At 49.9% G+C, this 6000-nt stretch overlaps 1 protein-coding gene across 3 annotated transcripts in view; it reads left to right on the top strand.

Annotated features, from left to right (window-relative positions):
* The first annotated feature begins 266 nt into the window (after positions 1 to 266).
* MLST8 (MTOR associated protein, LST8 homolog) overlaps positions 267 to 6000 on the top strand; it is a 114979-nt gene continuing 109245 nt past the window's right edge. For 2 of the 3 annotated variants that reach the window (XM_069209727.1, XM_069209725.1), the window contains exon 1: positions 267 to 365. The gene's annotated coding sequence lies outside the window, so the exon portion shown is untranslated. Of the gene's footprint in view, positions 457 to 6000 lie in introns of all 3 variants that reach the window. The other variant, XM_069209726.1, reaches the window with a different exon arrangement.

The raw sequence follows: 6000 nt of genomic DNA, 5'->3' as shown, positions 1-6000 counted from the left end.
TAAACGTGGCAGCTAGGGAAAATTAAGCACTACATTTTATTATTTTAGTGTTAAAGAGTATACAGTAACAGCTCGAACAATGGGCTGGACTGCAAAAACAGAACAGAAGTGCACTACGAACTTTGAGGCTGTCCTATCCTTGTAAAGTGCTCAGACTATTCGCCTGCTCGGGCGATAGGGTGTAGTCCTTCCTCTGTGTTCAGTGACGCTCTCGTGCCCCGTTGTTATGACGACACTGTCGTAAATCCGTCATTTTGCGTTTCATTGCGACAGGCAAATAGGCGTGAGCTGAACCGAGAGCGGCGTTACGGCAGCCGTAGGAACCGGAGCCTATCTGAGCCCGAGGGCGGCCCGCAGTGCGGAGGGTGAGGGTACTCGGCGCACGCGGCGCAGTTGAGGCTCCGGCTTGGAGAGGGGAAGTGGTGGCAGAACTTGCCTCAGAGTATAAATATTTTGGTGCGCAGTGGCCCTGAGGATGTGTTTCATGTGGAAGTGGGCGGAGCAGAGCTGCACCATTTAAGTAACAGCTGTGAAATTTACCGGGTTACCGGAAAAGGTCCTTCGATGCAGTTTAACTGTTGTAGCTTTGCTTCTGCTGTAATGAATTCCAGCCTGCAATTAAAATAAAATAAAAGGACAGGGCGAGCTGGCCACGAACTGACAATAATATGTTCTATTCTCTCTGTTCCTCTCCTTGAAGCAAAGGCCAAATCTTCCCAGCTGTTTTCTTTGTCCGATTAATTTAGTCTGAACTTCATTGTCCTGCATTTGCAATAGCATTAGCCCCAGCCCCTCACCACCCCACCAGAAATACACTGTACTAGTTTGTTTTTCAGGCTTCCTTAATTCAGTTTTAGGGAAATAATGGTATCTGTTATGTTGGCTACGCAAAGCGCGGATCTGTGGCACGGCAAAGAAAGCACTTCACTAAGGGTGAGGGTGTAAGTGCATGCAGCTCGATAGCCGCGTGACCCTTTTATTTGTAACATTCCAAAACACCCAACCCTCATGCACCCAACTCGCACAAAGTAAAGGAGAGCCCGGGTGGTTCTCTACATTCCTCACACTTTTTATTGAAGGACTAAAAACCTGTTCAGCATAGAATGGCAACACAGGACACATGACACCATGGTGTGAAAGAAAAAGGAAAGGAAAAAAAGGGAAATAAAATCAGAGAAAAAGTACACAGCGACAATCTCAAAGTAGAGTTAAAGGTTACTCCAACACGGGCTGATCAGCCTCGTGGATTAGCACACAAAGTCTTGCAGTCTAGGAGCAGGGTTGGGTTGGAGGTGGTATCTTCCATTTTGACCCTTACAGTCACTGGGACTGGACCCACCAATCGGCGGCGTGGGGACTGGGCTCGATCCTTGGAAGGCATAGGACTCGCCACTCTTGAAAACGTTGCCAGCTCTCATATCCTCCTCATTGTCATCACTGCCAGCGGTATCCCCACCTGATGATTCCACTCACTTGAACCATGATACATTTCGGGTGACTAGTTGATCTCGTCGGGCAGTCACCATTGTTCCATTCACGTGGGTGACTGTCAACCAGTTCGGCTGATAAGGGGTCCAGAATTTCCATCCAGGACACCTGTCCCTGACCACTGTGGGGTCACCTACTTGGATATCAGAGTGCCATGTTCTTCTCCTGTTACTGGCACTTTGGTTGGTCTTCCTCCTTCTCTCTTGCACGGCAACGCTGTTCAGCTCCTTCGGCTGTCAGAGCGTCTGCCGGGATGCAGTCCTGTGTGAGCTGTCGGAACATTAGAGCCGCTGGGGCGCCTCCTGTTGTGCTGTGAGGCATTTGACGGTAGGCCCATAGGAACTTATACATGGACCATGCCACATCTTCCCCTTGGTCAACGCAATCCGCAAAGCTCTGTTGAGTGTCCTCATTAATCTCTCGACGTCGCTGTTGGCCTGAGGCCCGTAGGGAGTGATTATTTGGTGATGTATGGCTATATGGTTCAAATAGTCCCGAAACTCTTGGCCATGAAAGGGGGGACCATTGTCAGTTCGAATCTTGTCCGGGAGGCCCAGCAGAGCAGAAGTCTTTTCTAGCAGTGGTCGGACGTTTTCGAACTCCGTAAACATGACCACTTCAACAACTGGGTAACAGGTGCAAAAGTCAATTATGACCATAGTCGAACAGCCGTCCAGTAAACTCCCAAAGTCCATGCTGAGTTTCACCCACGGCCTGGTGCAGGGCGCTTTGGTGATTACTGGTGCAGTTGGTTGGTCAATGGCTGTTATGGTGCTTGAGTGACATCCCTGCATGCGGTCATCAACAAAGGTGTCCATCCCCGGAAACCACACTTTGCTCTGTAGACGAGCTTTAGTCTTGGCCTCTTCTTGGTGCCCTTGGTAAGCTAGTTTGACCCACAGGCATCTGGAAATCATTATCCTTCGGCCTCGCACAAGAATACCCTCACCCCTACTAACAGTTCGTCCAGCACTCTCCATATTGCATGCATGGCCAGACGTTTATCAGGATCTCAGGACCGGATACCCTCGAGAAAATGCTTCCAAGCTCGTCGGGACAAAGCATCCTTCGCTTGATTTGACAGGATTTTGGCTTGATGCTTCCGCTAGCTCAGACACTGTCATGGCCAACGGGCGCTCTGTCTGCACCACCATCTTCACGAAGCATTCCATCCTCTCCATCTCATCGACCTAGGACTCACATGGAGGCGGTTCCAGTGGATGCCGTGAGCGGTAGCCAGCTGGATTGTGCACCCCAGGTCGGTAGATGACCTGAAACCTATAGGGCTGGAGTAAAACCGTCTATCGCTCAATTCTTGGTGGAGCTAGAGCCGATCCAGCAAACAGGGGCTTGTGATCAGTGACCACTGGAAATTCATGTCTGTACAGATACAGGTGGAAGTACTGACAAGCTCACCGGATGGCCAACGTGTCCCTCTCAATTTGAGCATAGTGAGACTCGATTGAAGACAACGCCCTGCTGGTGTACGCTACGGGCACCCGCTATTGGTCTTGTTTCTCATGCAGCAGGACGGCACCCAACCCAATGGGGCAGATATCAACCACCACCTCCGTCCTCTTTCGTGGGTGGAAATATGCCATTGTCACCTTGTCTAGCAACATCTCTTTGATGCCATGGAATGCCTTGCTTGCTTCCTCACTGCAGGCCCATTTGGTGTCTGCCTTTGTGAGTTGTTGCAGAGGCTCGGACATAGTGGCTAGTTGTGGAATGAATCTTCCGCAGTATGTCGCCATACCAAGAAAACTCCACACTTCTGTCGGGGTATGGGTGCATTGCGGATGGCCGCTGCTTCTTAGGGTCTACTTGCAACCATTCGCGTGAGAAGATGTACTAAAAAATAAAAAAAACAGAGTTCTTGTAGAAGGCGCATTTCTTTCAGTGGAAGGTGAGGGCTGGGTCAGAGAGACGCTGGAGTGTAACCTGTAGACGACGGTGGTGATCCTCCAGGGTTTCAGATTAGATGAGGATGTTGCCACTGAGACTAAGCACCCCTACGACCCCAGATAAGGTCTCTGATGGCATTCTGGAAAACCTCAGCGGCTAATGAGATTCCAAAATTGAGCCTTTGGTATCATCGCAGCCCCACATGCGTGGAGAACGTTGTGATATTCCTGCTCTCGGGTGTCAGTTCAAGATGATGGTAGCCAGAGTTTAGATCCAACTTGGAAAACCATTGCGCACCATTGGGGTCGGCAATGATGTCATCCATCGTGGGCGTAATGTATCTCTCTAGCTTGATGGCACAGTCGGGTAAGCGCATGTCCACACATAAATGGATACCGCCTGGCTGCTGCGCTTTAGGAGCAATCACTAGTGGCGATACCCATGGGGTAGGCCCAGTGACCTTCTCAATCTTGCCCAGTTCCTCCAGGGCTCGCAGCTCCTCTCCACCACAGGCTTCAGATGGAATGGAGCCCTGCAGTGACGCAGTGCCGTGGGCTGTACGGTCGGGTCTGTGTTCAGTTTGAATTGCTTTCCTTCAGCTTTTCCAGCCCAGTGAACAGCTGTGGGAATTCATCCAGGAGCGCGTCAGCATGTGCGTCGTGGACATGGTGAGCATAGAAGACAAGCTCCAGATCTTTGGCGGTGTGGCACCCAAGAGGAGTCCCTTGATTCCCTTCTACCATGTGAAACTTGGCTTTGGTTGCATGACCTTTAGAGGAAACAGTCACCTCAATGACCCCTTGAAGCTGCAACGGCTCACACTCATCATCGGTTTAGATCTTGGTGTGACAGGGTACCAGTTCTGGTTTGGGCGACAACTGTCAATACAGGCCGATGTCCATGACATTGACTGATGCTCCAGTGTCAATCAAGACGGTCGCCAACGCCCCATTATTGTCCACCTTGTACATGGGGTGTTGGGTGCTGCTTCTGTTTCTTCCAGCCGGCAAACAAGATGACGAAGATTTCTTCCTCCTCATGGCGCTCATTTCCCGTGTTCGCCCCACCAGCGTCCGCACCAGCGTGGTCCACAGGAGCTCGCTGCTGCACAGCGGCTGCTCTATCTTGTGCCGCCCTCAGCTTGGGCCTCCCCCCTCGACACACCTTGGCAAAGTGGTTAATTTTCCTCCATTTGGCACATGTTTTCCCTCTTGCTGGACAGCTCCCTGGTGTCTGGTGCTCCAGTCCACAGTTGCCGTACTCTTTCTCCCCTAGTTTTTGAGGGCGCGGCTATCGCTGGGGAGGTTGGCGTATCTGCAGGGTATCAGCCTGTTCCTCTTTCACCACGGCTGGTCATGCGGAGCTGTGCACCGTTGAGGACTGACCTCTCGCAGCAGCCATGGCGTCCACCCGGCTGGCGGACAGTTAGTGTGAGCAAGCCAAGATCAGGAGCTCGTTGAGAGTGATGCTAGGTTGTCGTAGAATAAGCTTGCGTAGCATGTTTGATCTGCACCCCTGGATAAACTGTGCATGGATTTTATTATGTTGATTGAGGCTCACGCAGGTGCTTGCTAGCTTGCGCAACCTGGTGTAGAACATGTCTACCGATTCTGTGTCCGTTTGTTCCGCCTGGTGTAGTTTTAAACCTTTCGTAGTCCGGGTTTAGCTGGGGATCAAAGTATTGGTTCAATGCTGCACTGCGGCATTGAAATTGTCGATTCCCCCTGTGTTGGGAGGGTCTTGAAAAGTTTGTAAAGTTTGTTGCCGCCCATGTGAAGCATGAGAGACCTCTGCCCAGCGCCATCTGTCTCCTTTGTGGCGCGAAAATAGTTGGGAAGTCGGCCGATCCAGTGGTGCCATCGCGGCTCAGCTGTGGCGGGGTCAGCCAGTTGGCTGACGGAGGTAACGCTGTCACTGATTAGTGTGCTCCTGCGTTGGGCACTGGCTGCTGCTGTGTGGTTATCAAAAAGGCATGTTGAATGAATCCTTGTGCCACAACGACTCAGAGATTTCGGTTTCTACAGTAATTGATACCAATTACCTAGTGCAAGAGAAATTTTTTATGCTGTCCAGTTTGTACATTCTTTCATATAGGTGTTCGTTCCTGAAGTGCTGTCTTTGTCATTACTAACTTGTCACGCTGCCCTCTCTCTGAAGTTGGTGATTCTTATAAAAGTGAATGTTTTCACTTTTGTTTACCTGTGGATCTCGCCCCGTTTCCAATGCCTCCTCTAGTTTAGTGGGACAGACAGCATGCTTATCATAAATTGTGCAGTTTTGCTTTGGCTTTTCCGTGACTGTGATCTTCAAAGGTTTCTAAAACACCAAGCAAAAAAAGGCTAGGAAATAACATTGAAAGAGATTGATGCGTGCTTGATGCAGCGCAGGTTTTATGTAGGCTTTGGAGTTATTAATAGGCCCAAACTGGGATGCACGCTTTTTATTGCTTTTTTATTCAATGTCTCAATGGTGTCATACGTTTTGCATGCCTTTTGCTATGGGTAGAAGAAATACAATGAATATCCTAATAATACATTTAAATATCTTCCTCTGTATACAAATAATTATGGCCCAGTTTGAAAGATTTGTTCATCGTTATCTGTACTC

The sequence above is a fragment of the Pleurodeles waltl genome, chromosome 10 (genome assembly GCF_031143425.1).
Source record: "Pleurodeles waltl isolate 20211129_DDA chromosome 10, aPleWal1.hap1.20221129, whole genome shotgun sequence".
NCBI lineage: Eukaryota > Metazoa > Chordata > Amphibia > Caudata > Salamandridae > Pleurodeles > Pleurodeles waltl.
The sequence above is the reverse complement of the archived record's forward strand: the minus strand, read 5'-3'. Positions and strand labels throughout refer to the sequence as shown.